This window comes from Sinohyriopsis cumingii, chromosome 9, assembly GCF_028554795.1.
Source record: "Sinohyriopsis cumingii isolate HCF-2022 chromosome 9, ASM2855479v2, whole genome shotgun sequence".
NCBI lineage: Eukaryota > Metazoa > Mollusca > Bivalvia > Unionida > Unionidae > Sinohyriopsis > Sinohyriopsis cumingii.
This window is the reverse complement of record NC_142969.1, coordinates 85,735,915-85,748,047: the sequence shown is the minus strand read 5'-3', so window position 1 is coordinate 85,748,047 and position 12,133 is coordinate 85,735,915. Positions and strand designations below refer to the sequence as shown.

At 34.8% G+C, this 12,133-nt stretch overlaps 1 protein-coding gene across 3 annotated transcripts in view; it reads left to right on the top strand.

The window, feature by feature from the left end:
• The window catches only part of LOC149792163 (deoxynucleoside triphosphate triphosphohydrolase SAMHD1-like), an 81,609-nt gene that overhangs the window by 23,575 nt on the left and 45,901 nt on the right, over positions 1–12,133 (top strand). The gene's annotated exons all lie outside the window — the stretch shown is intronic.

Genomic DNA, 12,133 nt, shown 5'->3' with positions numbered 1-12,133 from the left:
CGAAAACCAACATATTTTGTAAAATGCTACAAATCATTTGTTGATATTGTGCAATCCTACAAATATTCATAACGGTTGACCGCAGATATAAATGTATTAATTTGCAATTGAATTCCAGTAGTATTCCAAATTAATTCCGATTTTGAATGTGTATGGGTACCTGTGGTCTCAAACGGACTACTGCGCCAAACATGGCCTTGGGTGTGGCGATGGGTTGATAGCCTTTGGATGTATCAGAATAATATAATCCGAAATGTCACTGCTTGAATTCCCTATAATTCCAAATTTATGTTTAAGTCCAAGAATATTATTGAGCACTCTGTCATTCCAGTGAAATATAATTTAAATAAATAAATCCAACCAAATTAAAAATTGAACACAACATTTAGATTGATTTTGATTTAGATAATCTGGTAAGAATGAGTAATTGTTCAAGTTCACAAAATTCATATAAACAGCTAAGACACCGTACTAGAGCCGTATGTAGAGCAGTTTCCTTTAGAAAACAATCAATGTTGTCAACACGTATAGTAATTTCCAGGTAAATAACTTATGTACTAGACTCAGGTTAAAACATATTTACTGTTAAGAAAGGTTTGATTATTAAATTCACACTCATGGAGAAATATTAGCTATGTATTTTGTTGTATGTAGAACAAATGTTACTGGTCAGATATCCCATGAGCTTTGATTCTGGAAAGCCACACGTACAAAATACATATGTACATAACATATAATCATTCCAAAAAGCCAACAACGTATAACAATTTGATATAAATAACACATACCCTAATAACGAAAAAGACAAATACATACGATATAACTTTAATTTAACTATTGGTCAAAGTAAGGGTGATTTAAAATTGTATAAGATGAAGTCTAATGAATCTAGCAAAATATACAGGCAGGAATATAATACTTCTGTATATTTGAAAGAGCATCTGCAATTCCATTATATATTCCCATTCAAGTTCCTCATGTCCGTATTGTATTTCTGCAACATCATGACAATATTGTATTGCTGCAACATCAAACTTAATCGTATAGTATTTAATTTTGTTTCTCATCTTACTAATGAAATGAATCGTGTTCTGATCACCAAATACAATAATGGGAGAAGAAATTGAACTAATATTCACTTCAAAGTGTTGAAACACAAACACGGAAGAAAAACATGCCTTCCCGTTCGTGGAATTAAAAAGACAAGACAACAAGAAAACGCAATGTTTTTAGCAGCATTCTATTAACAACTTAACCCACAATATATCCATGGCACCTAGACAATATCTCTGAACAATTTTTTGGTTAATAAGGGTCATAAATAATAACGATATCAACGTAAAGCAAACAGCTAGCAAACATGTACATGATTCACAATGAGTTAAATAATTCCATCCCGTACATCAGTTCATCACATGTGCCACTATCAACATTACTCCAAAACAACCCATACAGACAAAAGTTCCAAATCTTAGCTCTGATATTTGGATTTTAAAGGTTAATTTGGTCATGCAAATTCATCAAAACAAAAGAGGTGATGGCAATAACGTACAATGGCAAACAGTTAGTATAATGCTCGTTGAAAGCATCCTATATCCTATGGAAGTCATGAACTTTTCCAGTTGAACAAAACACCTTCATTATTCACAAATATTTTTATTTCCCTGACTCATTTAAGAGATACAGAACACTTTTCCAAACATTAAAAACAGCAATCATTGACAATTGGCGCATGGCCGACAAAGCAACATACTATATGTTTACTTGGTCAGGTGAACGATAAACCATTGGTGTGTGGTTAAAAAAACTGAAACATTCTATCAATTCTTTAAGAAAATGCAACAACAAAGGAATGATAACATAATTCTTTTTTTTTCGAATGTGAAGCTTATGCTTCAAAATGTTAAGAGGAATACAGAGTGAGTATAGTCTTAACAATGTTAAAAATGGGTTAAGGTGTGGATGGACCGACTGTCATACAAAGTTGTCTTAATGATAAGAAATGAAATAAAATACACGGAGAGGAAAATAGGGAGTAACTAACACAAACCCAGCAGTCGAATATTCAAAGAAAATGTACCCAATATGAAGATAGGGCACAATCTTCACGAGCACCCCCACCACCAATACCGCCTCCAGCAAAGAATATGGAAGTTAGGAAGCAGCCTCTAATACGTCCCCCACTAAATTCATCGATATAGTGGAGAGGACTGGGAAGGAAGAAAAAGCAGAAGGAGGAGGGACAAAACAAGTATGTCAAGTGAGACCCCGAAACTCAAGCTGAATAGAATCAACCACAACCACCACGAGCAGTAGCAACACCACAGTCGGCAGTCAAACCTCCATGAAAACAGGCAAACAGAACACAAACAACGGCATTGGGTAAAACTTCCCCAACGTCACACGACGTCAAAAGAACAGTCTGTGACGAGTGGGGCAGCATATGATAATGTATGTAAGCAAGTACTACGCAATCAAGCAGCAGACCAGTACCTCCTAGATCAAACATTTGACCTGGGAATGTGTGACGTAGTGGCGAACAGAGAAAAGTCTGGATGGCACATAGAGGACCTGTTATTAACTACGCAAAGTAAAATCGCGTGTGACGGCCAGATATCCCAAAACCTGAAATGCATCACCATGAACAACAGAAAACATTAGAAAACAAAATAGTAGTTGCCAAAACCACCTGGCGGTGCTGATATTACTTCTTATAATAGAGGTAACAAAGCTCCAAACAAACGCATCATGCTCTGGCCTCCAAGGCCACAATACAAGAAAATTCGAGCCGCCCAACCGATTTAATCAGTTCCCCTGTACGCCCACATAAGGATTACCTCAGCCCGTGTACGGGCTGAAAACAGAATTGCTTAGAGGTTTGCGTTTTGGCTTGAAAACCCATTTGAATAAAACAAAACTCCTATAATACACTAATAGGATCCACTCTCCAACCGTTCGAAAAAAGCACTCGTTTGTACCTAGTTATAATCACGAAACTATAATCGGTGATTCAGACCTGCCATTTTGAGAATGTTTATTTTGGAAAATGTACGCACACTATATACAATAAATTCTATTTTTTAAAGATAGGAACATTCATTACTTGATTTGCGTGATCCTATTTACAATATTTGGCTAACACACAATTCGTTGTAGCGAACAGCCCGAAAGTAGATAAATGGTCAGAAATTGATAGTACATCAACGGCATTTAAGAGAGGTTCCGATGACGTATGGGGAATCCGGCCGGATTTCACCTTTCTCACGCCCAGACATGCAATTAGAATGCGTTTCATACAATAATGCGTTGAATGGTCACTTGCTACCCATTCTGTGAGTAATTAAGTAGTGCGCCGTGGGAACACATAATCCCTGAAAGGCATAATTTGCACGCATTCAAAGTAGATACTAGTATCAACTGATGGCAGATACATTTTGAGAATCTAAATCAGTAATTTAATCAGTCTGGCCACCCATTGTTGACTCGTCAAAAACTGAAATGACTTTGAATCTTGCGAAATTGAATCGTTTCAGTCAGAACTTGATTCAGACTCCATCTGAACCGAAGAACTGGATGTTTTTGAAAATTGCGCAGATCTGATTCAAGAGGTTTTGAACGAATGAGTCATGAAAGAGTGGAAGGAGATGAAGAGACAACAGCAGAGGAGACATCAATAATCAATTTAGAATCATCAATGGAGCTTGTATGACGTCTCAGAAAGTTTCGGCTGAAGCTCTTGGACTCATCCATTACGGCTTCCATACTTGTCAATCAAGGGGCATACAGTAAAACGTCGAGTATATGATCCTTGTTTATACCCGACTTATAAATTAATCCCAAAGGTTATTGACTGTTGTTTTGTTCCTTTTCCCAAATGACGATTTATTAAGAACTATGATGTCCATATATTAAAGTGTCAATTGGCAGCACGTGTTTGCTTACCACTTGTCAAGAAATTGAGAAGCCTGATATGCAGGCATTAAATAGCCGCATAAGACTGCATTTCCATAAGCGACTTTATTCCATGCTTGATGATAATACGTTGTACCATTTGTCGTCAACGAACGAACGCCATTGATTCAAGAGCATTGCAATTTGATAACGTTACAAGAAGCAGTGAATTTGATTGTGCGTTTTGGGCAGCTCCGAGGACAAGTAGAAGCTCAATTGTACACGCTTCGACGTGTTCGTCTAAAAGTGGCTGCACTTCAAATCGCCAATAGCCTTGTCAAACAAGTGATAGCAGAGGAAGCAGAGACGATAGATTTGACGGAGGAAAGAAAATAAAAAGAGGAGTATCAAACGAAAAGAAGGGAACCTGAACGCTTCAATACAAATTGGATAAAGGTCAGTCTACATTTGATCCTTATTTAGGAGACTAAATTACCTATTGTCTCCGAGAACACATCATGGAGAAAATGGTGAAGGCATTCATGACAAAGGATAAAGAAGACGTAGAAACCAAACGGCCCTTTAAAATGTCACTTAGATGTCTAGAAAGTGAGATACTACACAATAATTGCAATATGTGCTTGTCTAAGTTTTGTGTATGTGGTTGTTTTTTTGTACATGTCTAGGTTGTCGACAACTTAAATTTATAACCGTTTTCATTATCATTTACATTTGACCTCATCGCAACTTATATGGGCGCATATATGATATGATATTACCTCCATGTGCCTCTCACATGTAAGCCTATGGTTGATATATACTTATATAAATATATAATATCTTTCCTTTTGCAGAGTGCGTGTTAGTGGGTGGACTGTATGCTTCAGACACACACACACACACACACACACACACATATATATTTATGCATGGCCGAATCACAGAGAGATAATTAAGCATTGTGGCACTCTAAATTGAATAATATAGATTGTTGTTGACATTAATGGTTACAAATTGTGAGATCCAATGTTTGTAGATACGCAGAATACATCAAGTTGTTGTGATTGTAGGATTTAACACCATTTTTCAGCACAAGCTATGCTATACATGGCTGCCAGTAAAAATGGAGGAGGAAGATTCAGGAAAATTCCAGAAAAAAACACCGACCCATGAGATGATACAGGCAAACTTTCTCATATACCCACATTAGCCGAACCCGACACTTGAACACACGCAGACAGAGGTGAGATGGTAATGATCCGTAGCGGTCAGCCCATTAGACCACTGTACCGCTCAGGGCCCCAACTACAGCAATTGTCAAAATACTCTCTTAACAAAAAAATTAAAAAATCCTAGATAGATTATGTCCTTCAATTTTACATTAAAGATTGAATTTTTTTGTAAATATTGCTCGAAACAGTGACGTCTTGCAAGAATCAAACTGTCCAAAGGAAAGTAAATCACACAGGTCTTATGACTCTAATTTGCTTTGTCATATGGTAAATAGCGACCTGGCAGAATCTTGTGTTGCATGTCAATGGCTATTTATGGGACAAGTCACAAGAATGTTACCCTTATTTTAAATAATTCCTTATTTCAGTTTCCACTTTTTGGTTGTTATTTTTTTCATAAACATTTTACCTATTATATCATGTCCATAAAATATATGTAACAGAAAACCTATATGAATATCTTTTTGTCATTTGCATTAAGTTGTATTTCTATTTTGCTGGTGTTGTATATTAAGTCATTGTTTTGCACTTCTTTTGCTAGTGTTTCCCAAAACATAAAGGTGGTTTCATCCGGAAAATAAACATGCCCAGATACAATTATTTGTTGTTATATTTGACCAGAGCTAAATCGTCATCCTTCTCCTTTCTGCAATGAAACAGAAAATAAAAATGAATTGGTTACTACTAACATGAAAAACTAACTGCATACCAGCTGTGAAGATAATATCAAGTATGTGACCTATGAGAAAAATACACTTTATAGCATATAGAACATAATAAATGGTCTCTTAAAACACATTTAAATAATACATTTGTGGAGTCTGTCATATAGAAAAAGTATAAGGGAACAACTTACACATTTAGAGTAAATACACACATATTCTTAACATAATATTTTCGTCGAGATTGGATGATAGCACGTATAGTCAACGGCATTATAAGGTTTGGAAACATATGGGTTTTGCCTTATATAGCAACCTGATGGAAACATCAATTGTAACATTTCTAACACCAATCCACAAGTTTTCTTGATATTTATTTAAGAGCAATTTCTACAACAGTTGTGCCCATGTGATCTCTTTACCACTATCCAGTATTCATAGCATATGTAAGAGTTTGTTTCAACTTAATTCTCCTCAAATACTTCCAAAGTGAATAACAATGTAGGAGTGTTTCACATTGCATGTACATTGAATATTCTACCAAGATTGAGCTTCTAGAAACCACTCTTGCAACTGTATGACTGTCATAATGATCAAATGGAGAATAACATTCAAGTTATTTGACCCAGAATATGTTATTGTTTGTCTTTTAGACTAAAGTAAGACAAATGAGTGGTAGGAGGTCAAATTTGGCCTCTTATTCTGTTACTATTGTCGAATTACAGCAAAGTCATATTTAAAATGCTATATAATCATATTTATTGTTATCTATAGGGGCATTATTGATTTTAAGCAACATTTGCAGCCTAGTTATAATCAATACATTTCACATACATAATTGATGCTGCTAATGAAATATAATGTTTAGAATTATGTTTAAAAATGCTAAATGAATATGACTTGGAAAATCTAATATAAAATAATCATCCTCAATTAAAAGAAAGTAATTCACTGATTTATATTAACATGTTTGATTACAATTGTATTTTTGGAAATTACGTTCTATAAAGGTTATAAAAAAACAACCGACAACTTAACCATCACATTAAAATAAACTATTAAAAAAATTGATACAAATATCATAGTATGGAAAATATACCTATGCATGTTGTCTGACTGCTGCTGCAGATATGTTCAATGTCTTTTTTTCTGTCTTCAAACTAAAGATATCTTTGGAAACAAAAATATTGTCTTTTATGTTCCACTTATATTTGGGCTCCATTTTGCCCTACAGTCTCACTTTTCTTAGGATGATGTTTGAGAAATGACCAGACAACTGATATCACTTTGTCTTTATGAGAGACCCAAATAGTTGACACTACGACATGAAGGCTATCATATTTCAGCACTGTCGGTATCAGTTTGCAGGAATAAAATTGGCTACAAAGACAAGTGTGTTGCCATATGATTCTGCAGTTGTTCCTGTGTAACTGTGCAGATCATTCGGGTGTAGACCGTTCAGACATTTTTGAGAAAAAGATCTTCTTATCACAATTTAGCAAAACTATTAATACTTGTATTGTAACAAGGTAACCGGTTGTACTTCGGATTTATAACAGAACATGTATGATGGTGATTCAAATACAAAACCAATGTTTAATGATGAATGACTCCAAAGAAAAAATAATAATGATTATTAGGTGCTTGCATACGATCCAAATATTTGACAAATTAACACATTTCACACGAACCTTATTATGTAACATAAATGTGAATACAAGTAAATGACCTGACACTTTACAAGGACAATGGTTAATTATTCACAGTAATTTCACTCGACGAAGAGAATGATGTGTTTACTCAAATAGTAAAGATGATGTACTTTACTCATATATTAAAATGTATTCACTCAATTAGTGAAAAATGGGGTACCTTACTCACATAGTAAAATGATGAAAAGATGGGACAGATATCATACAACATATCTGTACAGTCCCAAAATACTGGGTTTAACAAACCCCAAAATTATGCCACGGCTAAAGGATTACATGTATGGAGTTACAAAAAAAACAAGACTCCGTCACCAGAATACTTGGCTACCAGTCACCTGTGTCAATCAAGCAGTCAGCATTACAGGTAGTCACTGACCACCATTCAATTCCTTGGTCAATCAAGGAATCAGCGGCCGCCAATCTGTCAGCAACGCCCGATCACCTGCTACTCAACCAGCAACACACTGTTCAACCAGCTCTGCGGCTGCTGTGGTCAATTTTACAGCTGCTATGGTCAATCTATATGGCCAGCTCTACAACTGGTACCCCGTCGAATCTGATCCGCTCTACAGCTGAAGATTTGCTTAAGTCTTTAAGTAGACCTTAAGTAGACTGCTCACTGACAAGACCTTCCGCAATGTAATGATTTTGTCCATCGGTGAGGCATTTAAACACAGACAATGAAGCCCTAAATCGTCTGTGCGCTTGATAAATATTGATTTTCCCATCAAATCACTTCGCACGTGCGGCATAGGATGAACCGAACTCGCTCTTTCGAAATACTGTAAAATATACACAAATCGCCCTCGGTTATCGTTGAACACTAACAAAGAAACCCGAGTACGTATATTTAGCATACCCACATGTTTAATCAGTTTGTAGTTTTTATTTCTAGTATGAATTTCATGCCAAATAATGAGGAATGTGGACACAACATAATGCACATGATACATTGACTAGTATATATATATATATATATATATATATATATATATATATATATATATATATATATATATATATATATATATATTTCATATCATATAACAAGTATGATGTCAGCTATTGTTGATATTTTAACAACTTCTTCAGCAGCCCTTGTTAGAAGGATAAAAGAAAGTATAATAACAATAATAATAATAATAATAATAATAATAATAATAATAATAATGATAATAACAATAATAATAATAATAATAATAATAATAATAAAGTGAACTTAGTACAGTGCCTTATATTGTTAAGCTTTAGTGTATTATGTAACTCATACAACAACAAGCCGCTTACAAAAATAAACACCATACATTTACAAACCAAAAATATGCTGACAGTAGTTCAGGAAGTAAATAGTATTATATCTTCAAATATGTTCTTGTAGTCAAAATAGGTGAGTTGAGCACTTGTCAATGAGAACACAGTGTCCTTGTGTCTAAGATCTATGTGCAATTCATTTCACGTAGCTGGACCATGGTAAACAAAAGACCGTTGTCCATATCACTTCATTTTCGAAAGGGGAAACAATGAGAATACAAGTGTCGATAGGTGGGAAACAAGTGACCGAGTGGTTAAAAGGGTTCACCATTACGGATCAATGCCATCTCACCTCTGTCTGCGTGAGTTAGAGTCTCGGGTTCGGCCAAAATGGGTATGTGAGAAAGCTTGCCGATAGCTTCTAGTGGGTAGCCGGTTCTTCACGGGTTCTTCCTCCACCTTTTATTCTGACTGCCATCTATAGCCTATCTTGTGCTGAAAAAATTTCATTAAACCCTATAACAACAACAGCAAGTGTCCGAAGAGGAGTGTAAGTTTCTTGATGTGGAGTACACATGGGTGAGGTCAGATAGGTAAATTGGACTGAAGCTAGTAAATGAAATGTAACATAGTGAATACGTTTTGTTTTTAATTATGGCTTGAACGAGTAGCCAGTGAAAACTACAAGGCACGGGGGAAGTATTATTGGTAATCTAAGGCTGATCTGAGGAGCTATGCATTGATCTTTTTCAAGTTTCTGAAGTAGATACTGAGATGAACATGTATAAATGAATTACAATAATCCCTTCTTGAATTTACTAAGGAAAACAAAAGTGATTTAGTGACATCAATTTAGATGTTGGTGTACTGTCAATTGTGACAACTAGGTTTCATACTGGCTGTGTGAATTTATTGTTGGTATTTCTGATGCTTATTGTTTGAGGTAAAGGATATGAATGGCAATGTTTTTGTGGTGATTAGGATGGTTTTAGTTTATCATCATTTTTATACAGCTTGTTATACGCCATTGATGACTTCACATCGGAAACGCACCTATATATGCCTTAGATATTAGCCTCGACTTTATTTGGGCAGGTAGATTTGTATACTTGACAGTGATCAGTTTACAAGTGGTGCGACACCAGAATTCGATTCATGACATTTGAGACCGGATGAGTGTATATCATGAAGAAAACAAAGTCGAGATAGTGAGCCTTGTGTAATACCAAGCCATATATCAACTTGGCTGGAATGTTTTTCATTTAGGGACAAATATTTTGTCCTGCTGACTAATTAGGACTTGAGCCATAGTAAGGCTGTATTGTGAATACCAAACACATGCTGGAGACTGTGAAGTAATATATAATAGTCCATTGTGCTGCGGTCAAGTCTAGGAGGAGGAGGACTCTCAGTAACCTTTCACTATCCATAGCATATAGAAGGTCATTAACTACTTTCAGAGGTGAAGTGTCAGTACCATGGTGAGGGCAATATGCAGACTTTCCATTGCTAATGAGACAGTTTGCACTGAACTATTACGTTGGAAATAGGGTAATATTACTGCAAGTGTTTGCTATTTACAAAGTAGTAAAGCATCATCAGCAAGAAATATCACTACAAGATGGGTTTCATGTGTAACAATGTCGTCCTTTTACTATATTAACAAAAACCATTAATCCATATGATTAAACTTGATACTTGTAACAAAATTACTTCATCAGGTTTTCGATAAGACAAATTCGGAGTTCCGCTCTTGCCTGGAAAGGTATAGGGTAATGCTACTACATAGATTTGAGACAATGTAGTATTATTACCTTATCAGGTTTGGAGATCACATAATCAGTGATACACTGTTGCCTTGGAAACAGTTTAATATTACTACATGGGTTATGTGATTACCAATGTAGTGTTGTTACCATATCAGGAGTTTGGAGGTCCCAAAATGAGTGGTACACTTTCACATGGAAATAGGTAAATATTACTACATGATTAAGGTGTTTACCATTATGTACTATTCTTTCTACAGCACGGTTTGAGGACCACAATCACAGTGTAGCACTGTTCTCTGGGAATAAAGTAATTTGTTTTACATGGGTTTGGTAATTGACAATGTAGTATTGTTACTACATCAGGTTGTGGTGATCACAAAAGCCGTTTTTATACTGTCACCTAGAAACAGAGTAACAATATTACATGGGTTTGTGAGATAGCAATATAGTATTGTTAAGAAAGCAGATTTTGGTGATCGCAAATGATATTAACACTGTCACCAGGAAAGAGCATAATAGTACTACAAGGGTTTGCTACTACATCAGTTGTAGTATTCTTACTGCATCAAGTTTTGGAGATTACACAATTAGCGTCTGGAGATAGGGTAATTATACTACATGTGTTTTGGGGGATGCCGTGTGGTAGTGTTTCTACATAAAATGTTGGAGATCACAAACAGCTGTGTTTGGAAATAGGGTAATGTTACTACATGGATTTGGAATTAATTCATTTTTTATTCTGACAGCCATTGTATGTATTTGCAAAAAGGACTATGCAAATAGTGTGTGATATCTTAATATAATGAATAATTGGAACCTCAAAGTTAAAATCACATAATATTATAACCTGTAGATTATTATGTTCAAAAGTCGTATAATAGCTGACTGATTTATAAACTGTAGTCCTGGAAATGTAAAACATATGCTATGCATTTTTAACTTTCATAGTGAAAATAAAAAAATGACAGAAGACAGAGATGTTCAAAGGATTTTTTTTTCTAAATCGATACTTGTTTTAAATAATCTATACGTAAGAACTTTCTATTGCGTATTCATACTGCCTGCACAAGCTTGCCGTGACTGTTCTTAATAGCTATCAAGATTTTGCTACCCATTTTGCTAACTTTATTTCTCAAATGTAGTTAAACCAAATATCATCTAATATATATGTTACTTTTAGTATACATGTATTGCCATGTAAATTACCACATACATACTTGTATAAGAGAGAATATATATGATAAGACATTTTGTTCATAACCAGTAACTCATCAAACATATCAAAATTATACTGTATGTTAGCATGATTATCTCGACATGTATTGTGTTATAAGCACCCACAAATAATATAACAATTATCATAATTACCAAATTAGTATTTATCAATAGTACAACAAATCATCTTAAGCTATTTTCTAATTACGAAATATTCAATGTGATCTAGGAATCGGGGGATAATACTTTTAAAAACACAATATTCAAAATTGAAAGGACACTCTACGTCAAAAGGAAATATTATTGATTAGAGACATTTTGTAACCCTATTACTCTGAAGAAATAAAAACAAACATTCCATTTACACGTTCTTAATTATGTGAAATGCACTAATGAAAATA